Genomic DNA, 13,247 nt, shown 5'->3' on the forward strand with positions numbered 1-13,247 from the left:
TAGAGTCAGGAAGACCTCAAGTCTTACCTTCTGGTTGTGAGACCCTGGGAAAATCTCAACTTCTTGGTGCTGGAGATGTCTCTAAGACAAGAATTTGTGGAAGAAAGTGCTGATCTGGCTGAAGTTTCCCGTGGAGAGCTCCCTGTGCACTTGAAATCACAAATTCTGTTTAAAAAAAAAAAGTAAGGCACAGTGAATTCATATTAAGTAGAGAAATATTTGGTTATTTCTAAGCATAAAGTATAAACAACAAAGGAATATACCAAATTACATTTGTTTGAGTGAGAACTATGAAAGCCCAAAAGTTACATACCCACCAGAATAAAATTACACATATAATATATGCATATATTCACATACACATATATGTATATAAATATATTCACATATATTTATATATAGACTGTCCCAAAAGTCTTACTGTAGTTTTAAGCTATGAATGCTTTAAGACTTTTAAAATACCTTGGACACATACTATTATAAATTCATCATACTATTATAAACTCATCAGCACTTAATGAATGCATATTAGTTATTTATCAACCAATAAATCAATTAATAAACATGTATTAATTGCCTACTACATGCCAGTCACTATGCTAAGTTCTAGGGATACAAAAAGAGGCCAAAGACAGTTTCTGCCCTCAAGGAACTTAGAAACTACTGGATTTTAAATTAATTATTATTAAATGCTATCAGTCAGCTAGGTGGCACAGTGGATAAAAGGAAGACATCCAGAATTCAAATCTGGCCTCAGATACTTAATAGTTGTGTGACCCTGAGCAAGTCACTTAACCCTGTTGGCCTCAGTTTCCTCATCTATAAAATGAGCTGGAGAAGGAAATGACAAACTACTCCAGTATCTTTGCCAAGAAAACACCAAATGGGGTCATAAAGAGTCAGATGTGACTGAAATGACTGAACGACAACAAAAAATTAAATGCTATTTTAAAATTCTATACAAATTTGAACTAAATATATATAGTTCATAAATAATATATAGGATGGTAGAAAGATTAAATTATGTGAAATACACCTTTTACATACGTAACTGCTAGACTTTGTCATCTAATTGTTTTTGGAAGGCTTTGGGCCACCTTTATTAGAAGATGTGATTATTTCTCCTGACAGTTTTTCTGAGTTATTGATATTTTTAGGATGAGATGAACATTGTCAGAAATACAATGGAGAATGCATGGCTATTGTACTCATGTACAATTGTCGATCATGTAGGAGAGGAGGCTACACTGGGTGCCCAGGAATCCAATCATCAGCATGCATTGTACAACGGTACATGTTAAGGTCAGCATGGATTGACTACTGCTTTTCCCTATGCCGGCACCATCCACCTGCCTTCTAAATCATCAGGTTGCTGGAAGAAAAGTGCTTTGCAAACCATACAGTGCTTTTATACAAATGAATAATTGCTGCGCTCCATTCAAGGAGGCTTGGAGTGTGGTCAGTGGTTGCTGGGGTTTCCTCTTCTTCTAGCTCATTGGGTGAGAAAAGATGGGATCCTGTGCCTTTAAGAACTGAAACCTTCAAAAACAGGATTTGATACCCTGTAGGAGACAGGATAGTTCCCTTTTGCTGTTCAAGTTTCATCTTCAGTTATTAGGAACTGAACTGGGCTTTGAGCACCAGTGAATTCAGGTTGATGCTATTGCTGCTTTTCTGGAGATGAATAGACTTTTTCTTTCTTTTTGAATGTATCTCACCACAGTGAAAAGAACCCCCACATCAAGTCTACCACATCTCATTCATTGTTGACTGGAATAGGAGAAGACTATGCTGATATAATCAAATATATGAGGCCATTCCCAAGATGCCAAGGCCTCTAGATGAGGAGTTCTTAATCTGGGGTCAGTGACACGCAAGGGGTCAATGGATAGATTTCAAGGGTCTGTATATTTGAATGGGAAACAAAAATTATACCTTTATTTCAATATAATTGGTTTCCTTTGTAATCCCATGTAATTTACTTAATGCATTTAAAAACATTCTGAGGAGTCCATAGATTTCACTAGATTGCCAAAGGGCTCTATGACACAATTAAAATTAAGAACCCTTATTTTAGAGCAGTCCAAATGTTGCTTCCAGGAAAAGAGCACACAGTGGCAGGAACACTCTAGTTTCTTAGCTAAAAATAATAATAGCAATAAATAGCATTTATTGTTGTTTACTCATTTCAGTTGTGTCTGACTCTTCATGACTCCATCTGCAAAGATACTGGAGTGGTTTGCCATTTCCTTCTCCAGCTCGTTTTACAGATAAGGAAACTGAGACAAACAGGGTAAAGTGACTTGTCCAGGGTTACACAGGCTGGATTTAAATTCAGGAAGATGAGTCTTTCTGACTTTAATCCCAGCCCTTTATCCACTGTACTATTACCCAGCTGCCTCTAAATATCATTTACAAAGCACTTTAACGTTTGCAAAGCACTCTACGTGTCTTATCTCCTTTGGTCCTCAAAATAACACTGATAAGTGCTGTTATTTTTATCCTCATTTTACAGATGAGCAACCTGATCATTTAAGGTTGCTTATATGAGGCTGGGAGATGCTAGGTTACTTGCCCAAGGTCACACAGTCTCAGTATTTGTCTTAAAAACATATGCCACCCTGAGTAAGTCACTTAACCTTCGTTTGTTTCAGTTTCCTCATGTGTAAAATGGAGATAATAAAAACATCTATCTCCCAAGGTGGTTGTGAGAATCAAATGAGGGAATATTTGTAGAGAGCTTTGCAAACATCAAAGTGCTATATAATGCTAACTATTGTCATTAATAATAGTTATATTATTAATAATTAACAATAATAATAAGCAATACTTAACACCCAGAGTCCTCTTCATCTCTGCCCAAAAAAAGGAGGGAAGCTTCCTAATTTTTTATGTTTCAGATGAAGCAGGCTCAAGCAATGCATTCTACACCATAGTAGAGTTGTAGTAGAAAGATTGGGGAGTCAGAAGATGGGAGTTCAAATTTTTAAAAAATTCATTAATCAATTTTTAGTTTTCAACATTCACTTCATAAACTTTTGAGTTTTAAATCTTCTCCCCTTCTCTCCCTTCCCCCTTCCCCAAGACGTCATGCAATCTGATCTATACATACATTCGTATTAAACATATTTTCACATTAGTCATGTTGTAAAGAAGAATTAGAACCAAGGGGAGGAACCACGAGAAGAAAAGAAACAAAATAAAACAAAACAACAAAAGAAAAAAAGAGGGCAAATATCAAATTTTTGCTCTTCTACTTGACCATACACAATCCACTTCATCTGAGGAAGTAGTTATAATGGACATATCAGACCCAACCCACTCATTTCATAAATGAGGAAACAGAGTCCCGGGAAAGATGTCTCGTGTTCAAATTCATTTAGAGAGTAAGCTTAAGGGAGAATCTGAATTTGTCTTCCAAGTGCTGAACCTTACCCTTACCACATACCTTCCTACCTCATGGGGTTAATGCAAAGAAGAGGCAAGTCATGAAAATCTCTGTATACGTGTGAGCTATTACTCTCACATACATACATATGTATATATATGTATGTGATACACACATACATTATGTATATACATATACACCTTTATCATGGACAACCAGTATTTGGACAGTTATTCCTCTCAACTCAATCATTGTGGTGGGGCTGATACCTCCAGTAGCCACAGCAATACTAAAGGCACCATAGCTAGGAGACCTGAGATGACCTCTACAGGAATGGGAAATTTTATGATGTGGGTGAAATTTCTTTTTCCTTCGGGCTGAGAAACCTTCTCTCTTTCAGTTACCTCTTGCCTTTTATAGATCCTACCAGCCCTACTGCCACTCTTAAAACAATTTCTTCTGGGATTTAATCTCAATTGTCTTAATGGGCATCTAGGTGGTGCAGTGGATAGAGTGCTGGGCCTGAAGTCAGGAAGATCTGAGTTCAATCTAGTCTCAGATGTTTCCTAGCTGTGTAACCCTGGGTAAGTTACTTAAGCCTTTTGCCTCAGTTTCCTCATCTGTAAAATGAGCTAGTGAAGAAAATGGCAAACAACTCCAGTATCTTTGCCAAGAAAACCCCAAATGGGGTCATGAAGAGTTGGACAAGACAAAAATGACTGAACAACAAATTGTCTTAATCCCCATAAATGTGCTAGATTTTAAAGCCACTGGCAGTCTGGACAGAAGGATATTTTGGGGCAGGAAGAGCTGCTCATTCTCTCAAGTACATTCCTCTTGGGTGGCCATCTACTTAAAAATAGGTTGACCAAAGGCTCTTGTTTTGGGATCTGAGAGGAAGGCTAACTCTAGGAATTGTAAAGGGTCTAAATCAGGGGTGAGGAACCTGAGGCCTCGTGGCCATGGCCCTCTAGGTTCTTAAGGGTGAGCCTTTGACTGAATCCAAACTTCACAGAACAAATCCCCTTAATAAAAGAATTTGTTCCATAAAACTTGGACTCAGTCAAAAAGCCACATCCAAGGACCTAGACCATCTAAATCTTAAGGGTAGGAAGATGTGTGGGGGCAAAAGTGAATGGTTAGGGACTCTGTGGAGTCTTAGCAATTCAGTCCCAGTAGGGTCTTACAATCTACATGTGCAGATGAAATGTCAGTCATCAAACATTTGTTAAATACCTACTACAATTGTCCCTTGCACATTGCTGGGGTTAGGGCAGCAGTGCTCCCATGATCAGGAAAATCCATGTAAAAATTTTTGGCCCTCCCTTTGTACCAGAAAAGGTCTGAATTATTATGGTATTAAGAAATAAAATATGAAGATATTTTATAATACTATTCACATATTTCATGCATTTCTGAGTTTCTAAACTTTTTCTGTGTTGTCTGCTGGCCTTTGTGTGTCATCTGCAGCTTACACAAAACTCTCAAAAAAATTCCCATTTAATTTCCTATCCTGACCAGCAACATATCAAAACCACCATAGGGAAAGTCACAATGTGGAAGGGATAACTGTATATTCCAGGCACTGTGCCAAACATTAGAAATACAAAGAAAGGCAATAAAAAATTAACTAAACCAAGCTAGAATGAGTTCTTGCTTTCAAGAAACTTGTAGTCCAATGGAGGAAACAGTATACAAACAGCCATGGACAAACAATATGTATACAGGATGAATTGGGGGCAATTTTAAGGAGAAGATGGTAAAATTAAGGAGGACTGGGAAAGGCTTCTTGTAAAAGGTAAAATTTTAGTTGAGACTTGAAGGAAGCCAGGAGGCAAAAATAAGAAGGGAGAGGTTCCAGGAATCGGGGACAACCAGTGAAAATGCCCTGAGTCCAGAGATGGAAGGTAGTGGAAGAAACAGCAAGAAGGACAGTGTCACTGGATCACAAAGTACATAGAAAAAAGTAAAGTTGGTTGGTTGTTGTCCTTCGTTCTCAGAGAGGACCAAAGTGGCATCACTATGTCAGAGTCAAGGTATAGTGTGTCCAATTGGCTGATCAGACTAATACAAGCTTGGAACACTCTACCACAAATTGGGCACAAATAGACTATATGAGCTATGAAGAGTAAACTTTAAGAAGACTGAAAGGGAAGAAGGGATCAGGCTTAAACTAGAGGATTTTATAGTTTATCGTGAAGGTGATAGGGAGCCAATCAAGTTTGCTGAGTAGGGAGTGATATTGACAGATCTGAGCTTGAGGAAGATTAATTTGACAAGTAAGAGGAGAATGAGCTGGAGTGAGGAGAGATTAAGACAAAGACACCAAAAAGGAACCCATTGCAATAGTCCAAGTGTGGGGTGATGCAATGGACAAGAAGAGAAGGAGATAAACGTAAGGAATATTGCAAAAGTAGAAATGACAGGACATGACAACTAATTGGAAATGCAGTGGAGAGTGAGGAGTCCAGGATGATACCTAAGTTCTGACTCTGGGTGAGTGGGAGGATGGTGGTGCCTTTGACAGTAATAGGGAATAGAGGAGTGTTGTTTTGCGGGAAGATAATGAATTCAACTTTGGGCATGTTGAATTTAGGATGTCTACAAAAAAACCAATTCAAGATGTCCCATAGGCAGTTGGAGATGGGACACTAAAGACCAGGAGAGAGATTATGACTGTACAAATAGATCTAAGAGTCATCTGCATAAAGATGACCTTTGAAACCATGGGAGCCAATAGGATCACAATATGGTATAGAGGGAGATGAGAATGGGGCCTTGAACAGAGTCTCTGGGACATCCACAGTTAGCAGGTAAGACCTGGAGATGAAAATCCAGCAAAGGAGACTGAGAAGGAGTAATAAGAGAAATGAGAAAGAGAAGCAGGAGAACACAGCAGTCATGAAAGCTTAGAGAGATGAGAGTATCAAGAAGATGAGGGTGATGGACGGTGTCAAAGGCCACAGAGAGGTCAAGAAAGATGAGGCTTGAGAGAAGACAATGCCCAACACTCCCCCTTTCTTCATTTCTACTTTTCCCTACTGGTGTGACAGCTTCTACTTAGTCTACTTTGCTGAATTTATCATCCATATTATGCCCCCTAGTTTGCTTAACAGAATTAGGTAAGTTGGGAAGAGGGGAGTGTTTTTTTGGGGGAAGATAATGAATTCAACTTTAGGCATGTTGAAAGCCAATTCAAGATGTCCCATAGGCAGTTGGAGATGGGAAACCCAAAGTCTCTGTCCCGGGATCTCTTCTCTTTCTACATTTTCTTTTGGTAACATCTTTAACTCTCACAGGTTTAATTATCATGTCTTTGCGGATGACTCCCAACTCTTCGTGACCCCATTTGGGGTTTTCTTGGCAGAGATACAAGAGTGATTTGCCATTTCCTTCTCCAGCTCATTTTACAGAAGAGGAAACTGAGGCAAAGAGGATTAAGTGACTTGCCTAGGGACACAAACTAGTACATGTCTGAGGCCAGATTTGAACTCAATAAATACACCCTCCAGACTCCAGGGTTGGTGCTCTATCCACTGCTCCACCTAACTGCCCCTGAATGTCCAGTAAACACCTCAAATTCAATGGCCAAAATGGAATTCATCTTCGCCCCCAAAGCCAGACATTTTCTGAACTTCCCTACTACTGGCAAGAGTACCACCATTCTTAGAGTCACCCAAGTCTGCCATTTCTCTGAACGAGATGACTTCTCACTTACCCCACATATCAATCAGTTGCCAAGTCTTGCATCAGAATTTTATCAGCCAACACTCATTTGCCACCTATGCTGAACCTTGAGTCAGGAAGACCTGAGCTCACATCTAGCTTCAGATACTTACTAGTGTGACCCTGGGAAAGTCCCTTAACCTCTGTCTGCCTTGGTTTCCCTCATCTAAAATGGAGATAACAATTGGACCTACCTCACAGGGTTGTTGTGAGGAGGAACAGATGAAATCATACATTTAAGGGCTTTGTAAATTTTAAAACTGTAAGTGGCTATTAGCTATTATATTGTTTCCATCAACCAAATTGTAAGCCCCTCAAAGGCAAGGATTGTTTCAGTTTGCCTCAGTATTCCTGGTGTCTAGTGAAGTACTTAGCATGTAGTCGTAGACACTTGAAAAATACTTGTTGATCAGACTCTACCTGCAAGAAAACTACCACCAGGAATCAGCTAGGCAGGTGTAATGTTAATGGGATACAAGATCTTCCCCACCTCACTGGAGCCCATTAGGGAAAGCTTGCTTAGGGGAGGCTTGCTTGTAGGAAGGCTCTCGCACCTTTTGCTAATTCTTAATTAGGCACTGAGTCACTAGGATGGTGATGTCTTCTGGCTCTGAGAAGTGTATAAATACTTTGAGTTGGTATTTTGCTTTGGGGGTTCTCTTATGAGAAGGATCTTGTGATTCCCTGGTCAAGATTCTGACTGGCAGTTAAGTTCAGAGCTCCCTGACTGCTCAGATGTAAAGATTCTCTCTGTCCAGGGATAAAGTGTATAGCAATATTGCTTTGTTTCAGGCAGTCAGAACCCTGTCTTTTGGTCATTTCTCTGCTTGTGTTTTCTTTGAGGTTCAGGGTGCTGACTTTTCCCCTGAACTAATGAATGTGATTAAAAAAGATTGTTGACCACTTAAACAGTTATCTTTCCTAGTAAAGCAGCCCTAAGAACCTATGCTAGCAGCCATCCTGGGAATGCCAGTGTGGTTGCCGCTACAGCAAGTCTATGGGGCCTCTGACTTCAGGGCAGGGCTGGTAGGGGCAGAGCAGGGAGTCATCTTCCTGATGTAGTTGAAAGGTGCTGGACCTTGGGCAAAAAGACCACACTACTGGTCATTCATTTAGTTGCATATCAATGAAGACCTTTAGATCTCCAAGAATCCTATGTGTGAATGTCACCTTGGAGAATATCTGCTGTAGTAACACCGAACACCAACACAGATTTTGACAACTAACTTGAGCCTCCCCTCTGCCTTTACACTCCTTCCACTCCCAGCCCATTTAGATAGCCCTTTGGCCTTCTATGGAAGCCATCCTTAAAATAGCTCTCGAGTTCAGTCAAGGGTCGGGGAAACCAGGGGAGAGTTGATGCGCTTTTAGTTTTCCAAAAACCCCACAGAACTTTCAGACCACACAAGGTTTGGGGGAGGGAGAATAATGGTCTCAGGGCTGGCGCCCACAATTTCAAGCCTCAGGGCAGGGTCACTCAGGCCGTTTATGTCCCTATGGAGAAGTGTAAAACAATTTAAAAGAGCCATCTACCTTCCACCACTCCCAAGAGATCATTTCTTCCTTGATCCCATCACTATTTGCTTCACAAGTTTCTACAAGTTTTCTTACAAGCTTTCGGGGAAATAATCTCCTAATTTTTCAGGCAGATGATGAAATTCAGTGACAGAAGAGGCTGCTGGGGAGTTCTCCAGAAGCTGACTCTGTTCCAAATATATTCAGAGACCACAGGGATGGGGGTGGATGAGGGTATATGTGGGGGAACTTCTTGGGCTCAGAGAGGAAGTTCTCTGGATACAGTCCTATTCACTTCCACTTAGACTTTTCATCAAGGAAGTGCAGAGGTGGGGGTGGGGTGGGGAGTAGTCTCCCAATTTTAATGCCTTCCCTTTTAATGCCAGAAAACGTGTGAGTATTTTAATGACTCCAGGTCCCCCAGTTGTCTAGTGGAGGGTTAGGGAAATCTTATTCAGAACTATGTGAACTAAAGGAGCTTTCCTTAAAACTATTTCAGGTTATATTCGTTTTTTCCAGGCCTTGCCAATATGGTGATTTGATAATGCATGAAAACCTCAATAATTCAATGCAGGTTGGGAGAAGGTCAGACTGAATTAGTCCAAAGTTTAGGATATTCATAAAACCGCAATTTCTTGCCTTTCAAGGACACCCACTAATACAAAGCATTACCAAGAACAGGTGCTCTAGGGACCTGGTTTTTCTTTTTCTTTTCTTTTCTTCCTTCCTCTTCCTCTCTCCCCCTCTCCCCTTCCTCTCTCTCTTCTCTCCCTTTCTCCCTCCCTCTCTCCCTCTCCCTTTCTCTTTCTTTTCCCTCCTCCCTCCCCTGCATCCCTCCTCTCCCTTCCTTTTTTTTTTGAGAATGGAACTTGATAACTCACCCAGGTTGAGAGTACAGGAGCCATCCTTCTTACCTTCCCAAGGACTATCCTATAACCATATTGGTGCTGGACTTATGTGGACTCCTAAGGCCTCCCAAGCTAAAGTGATCCCAGCCTCAGCTCCCCTATTAGCAGGGATTATAGGCAGCACTGGACTCGGGGGAAAGTAATAATAACAATAATTAGCATTTATATAGTGGCCTACTATGTGCCAAGCACTTTGCTAAGAGCTTTATGAACATTATCTCATTTGACCCATTCTGGGAGGTAGGTGCTGTTATTATCTCCATTTCATAGTTGAGGAAACTGAGGCAGACAGGTTAAATGATTTGCCCAAGGTCATACAGTCAGTAACTGTCAGAGACCAGATTTGAACTCAGGTATTTCTGACTCTAGACCCAGGGCTCTACCCACTGTTATCACCTAGCCTTCTTGTTTTGATAGATAAGAATGATCAATTTGTTTTTGAGAACATGGGGCACACATCTAAATTTTTTGAAATTCATTGGTTCTCTTAAATAGCTTAAACACCTCTCTAGAACTATCACTGGGGTAACTGAGTGGCACAGTGAATAGAGTTTTAGGCCTGGAGTTATGAAGACCCAAGTTCAAATCCAGCCCCAAACACTTACTAGCTGTGTGACCCTGGGCAAGTCACTTAACCCTGCCTCAGTTTCCTCATCTGTAAAATGAGCTAGAGAACCATTTTGTATATACTTGACTTGAAAGCAAACACTCCTGACTCTGAAGCCAGTTCTCTATTACTCCCCCAGGTTGCCTCTTATTAATTAATTTGCTTATTGCACTCAAATATTGACTTAATGGAAAGTGCACTGATTTTTTGAGTCCTCCCAAGTGTTCCTGATGGGAAGTCTTTGGAGGTCATAAGGAGACATAAGATCCTCCTTAGACCAAAGAGGAAGGGCATAGGAGGGAAGGAGACCAAGGCCAGAGTTCTCCTCACTCCCCAAAGTTCCTTTTCTGGGACTTGGCTAGAACAATTCTCTTCTTCAGGCCTTCAACATCCTGAGTTATTTGCTTCCTATTTTCTCTAAAGTCCACAGGGTCTGACCAAGTCTCCTTAACCAATCTGAAGCTGTTTGTTCCATTTCATACAATGACTTGCAAGTACTCTTACATTGATCAAAGATTTAATTTTTTTTTAATTACAAAAGTACCTAGTCTAAAGTCTTTGGTTGGTTGATTTAATAGAGATATCTGAGACTGCTAACTCCAAGTTCACAATTCTGATTAATTGATTGATTCAGTGGAAGTGTTTTCAAATCATAGCAAATTTTATATATACATATACATATATACACACATATACATGCACACATGTGTGGTCTATACACACATACATATGTATATATATGATATATCCAGGATACACTTAAGTTTAATCTGCACTATAAACATTTTCTCCACCACTTTCTTAAGTCTAAACAATCAATAAAATAATAAATAAAACCCTAATTTGTGGCACTTGCCAACATCTGAGGTGTTGATGATCACAATGAAAATTTAACCATCTGCTCTCACTGGGGACCTCATCAATTGTGTTCCCCCCCACTGTTAGGTGTCAGGAACAGGTAGCCTAAGTGCCTTCCATGAGTAGTAGGTACTTAATGACTACTTGAGGAATGAATGAATGAAAAAATTTAATGAAGATGGCTGCTGAGTTTTTTTTTCTCTCCCAATAATAGAAGCCCTTAAAGGTTATTTACTGCTATGGAGAGATTGCAGTCTGCAGTGGTGGAAGCAATGGACAAAATCATAGATCCTAGAAGTACTACTGTATCTTGTTGATAGAAGGGATCTTAAAATTCATCTAGCCCAATCTGTGTAAAGTATACTGGAAAGGACACTGGAATTAGAATCAGAGGAGGAGCTAACTTCAAGTCTCACTAGGCTTCTTACATCTGTTTACTACCTATGTGACCAAGGAAAATCACTCGAGCTTTCTGTTGCCTCAATTTCCTCATCTATAAAACAAGGAAAGGCAGCTAAATAAAAATCCTTCCAACTCTAGATTCTATGACTTTTTCATTTTTCAGTTTAGGAAACTAAAGCCCAAAAGAGTAGCAGAGGCCCTAAAAGGTTTGTTGTTGTTCAGTCATTTCAGTCCTGACTCTTTGTGACTCCATTTGGGGTTTTCTTTTTTCAATTTTTTAAAATGAAATTTTATGTTTAATTTTAGTTTACAGCATTCATTTCCACAAGATTTTGAGTTACAAATTTTCTCCCTGTATTTCCCCTACCCACCATCCCAAAACATCGATCCCACTGTATATCCCCTCCCCCAATCTGCTCTCTCCTATATCCTCCCCTATACCTCTTCTGACATTCTGGAAGGGCAAGATGGATCTCCATACCCCAGTGCATGTATATCTTATTTCCCAGTTGCATGTAAATAATAATAATAATAATTTTAAACATTTGATTTTAAAACTTTGAATTTCAGATTCTTTCCCTATCTCCCTTGTCACCCACCCTTACTGGGAAGATAAGCAATTGTTGTACAAGTGTAGTTACGCAAAACATTTCCATATTGGATATATTGTGAAAGACTGACTATATTTCCCTCCATCCTATCCCACCCCCCACTTGTTCTATTCTCTACTTTAACCCTGTCCGTTTTCAAAAGCATGTGCTTCTAACTACCTTCCCCCCCCACAACCTGCCCTTCCCTCCATCATCCCCCCTTTCATCCCCTTCCCCCTACTCTCCTGGAGGACAAGATACCCTATTTAGTGTGTATGTTATTTCCTCCTTAAGCCAAATTCAATAAGAGTAAGGTTGATGCATTCCCTTTTGCCTTCCTGTTCTTCCCTTCCATTGTAACAGTTTTCCCTTGTTTCCTATGTGAGATAATTTACACCATTCTGTCTCTCCCAATCTCCTCTCATTATATTCTTCTTTCACCTCTCAATTTCACCTTTTAAATATCATCCTTTCCTATTCAATTGATCCTGTGCCCTCTGTCTATGTATAACTGTACACATATATACACACACTCACATATGTATTCATATGCACATATACCCTCCTATATAGATATATGTATACATATATATTTATATTCCCTTCAACTATCCTCATAAGTTTCATAAGTTATAATTATTGTCTTTCCATGTAAGCATGTAAATATTTCAACTATGATAAGTTCCTTATGATTTCTTTTCCTTGTTTACCTTCTCATGCTTCTCTTGCTTCTTTCTTTGAATGTCAAATTTTCTATACAACTCTGTTTTTTTCATCAAGAATGCTTGAAAGTCCTCTATTCCATTGAATAATTGTATTTTCTCCTGAAACATCATACTCAGTTTTGCTGGATAGGTGATTCTTGGCTTTAATCTTAGCTCCTTTGATCTCCAGAATATCATATTCCAAGCCCTTCAATCCCTTAATGTAGAAGCTGCTAGATCCTGTGTTATCCACAGGATTGTTTTTCCACAATATCAAAATTGTTCCTTCTTGGCTGCTTGTAATATTTTCTCCTTTATCTGGGAATTCTGGAACCTGGCTATAATATTCCTAGGAGTTTTCTTTTTGGGATCTTTTTCAAGAGGTGATGGGTGAATTATTTCAATTTCTATTTTGCCCTCTGGTTCTAGAGTATCAGGGAAATTTTCCTTGAGAATTTCTTGAAGGATGATTTCTAGGTTCTTTTTTTGATAATGGCTTTCAGGTAGTTCAATAATTTTTCAATTATCTCTCCTGGATCTATTTTCCAG

Source organism: Petaurus breviceps, unplaced genomic scaffold (assembly GCF_028583685.1).
Source record: "Petaurus breviceps papuanus isolate PSGF00001 unplaced genomic scaffold, PetGlider_PUasm1.0 90434, whole genome shotgun sequence".
NCBI lineage: Eukaryota > Metazoa > Chordata > Mammalia > Diprotodontia > Petauridae > Petaurus > Petaurus breviceps.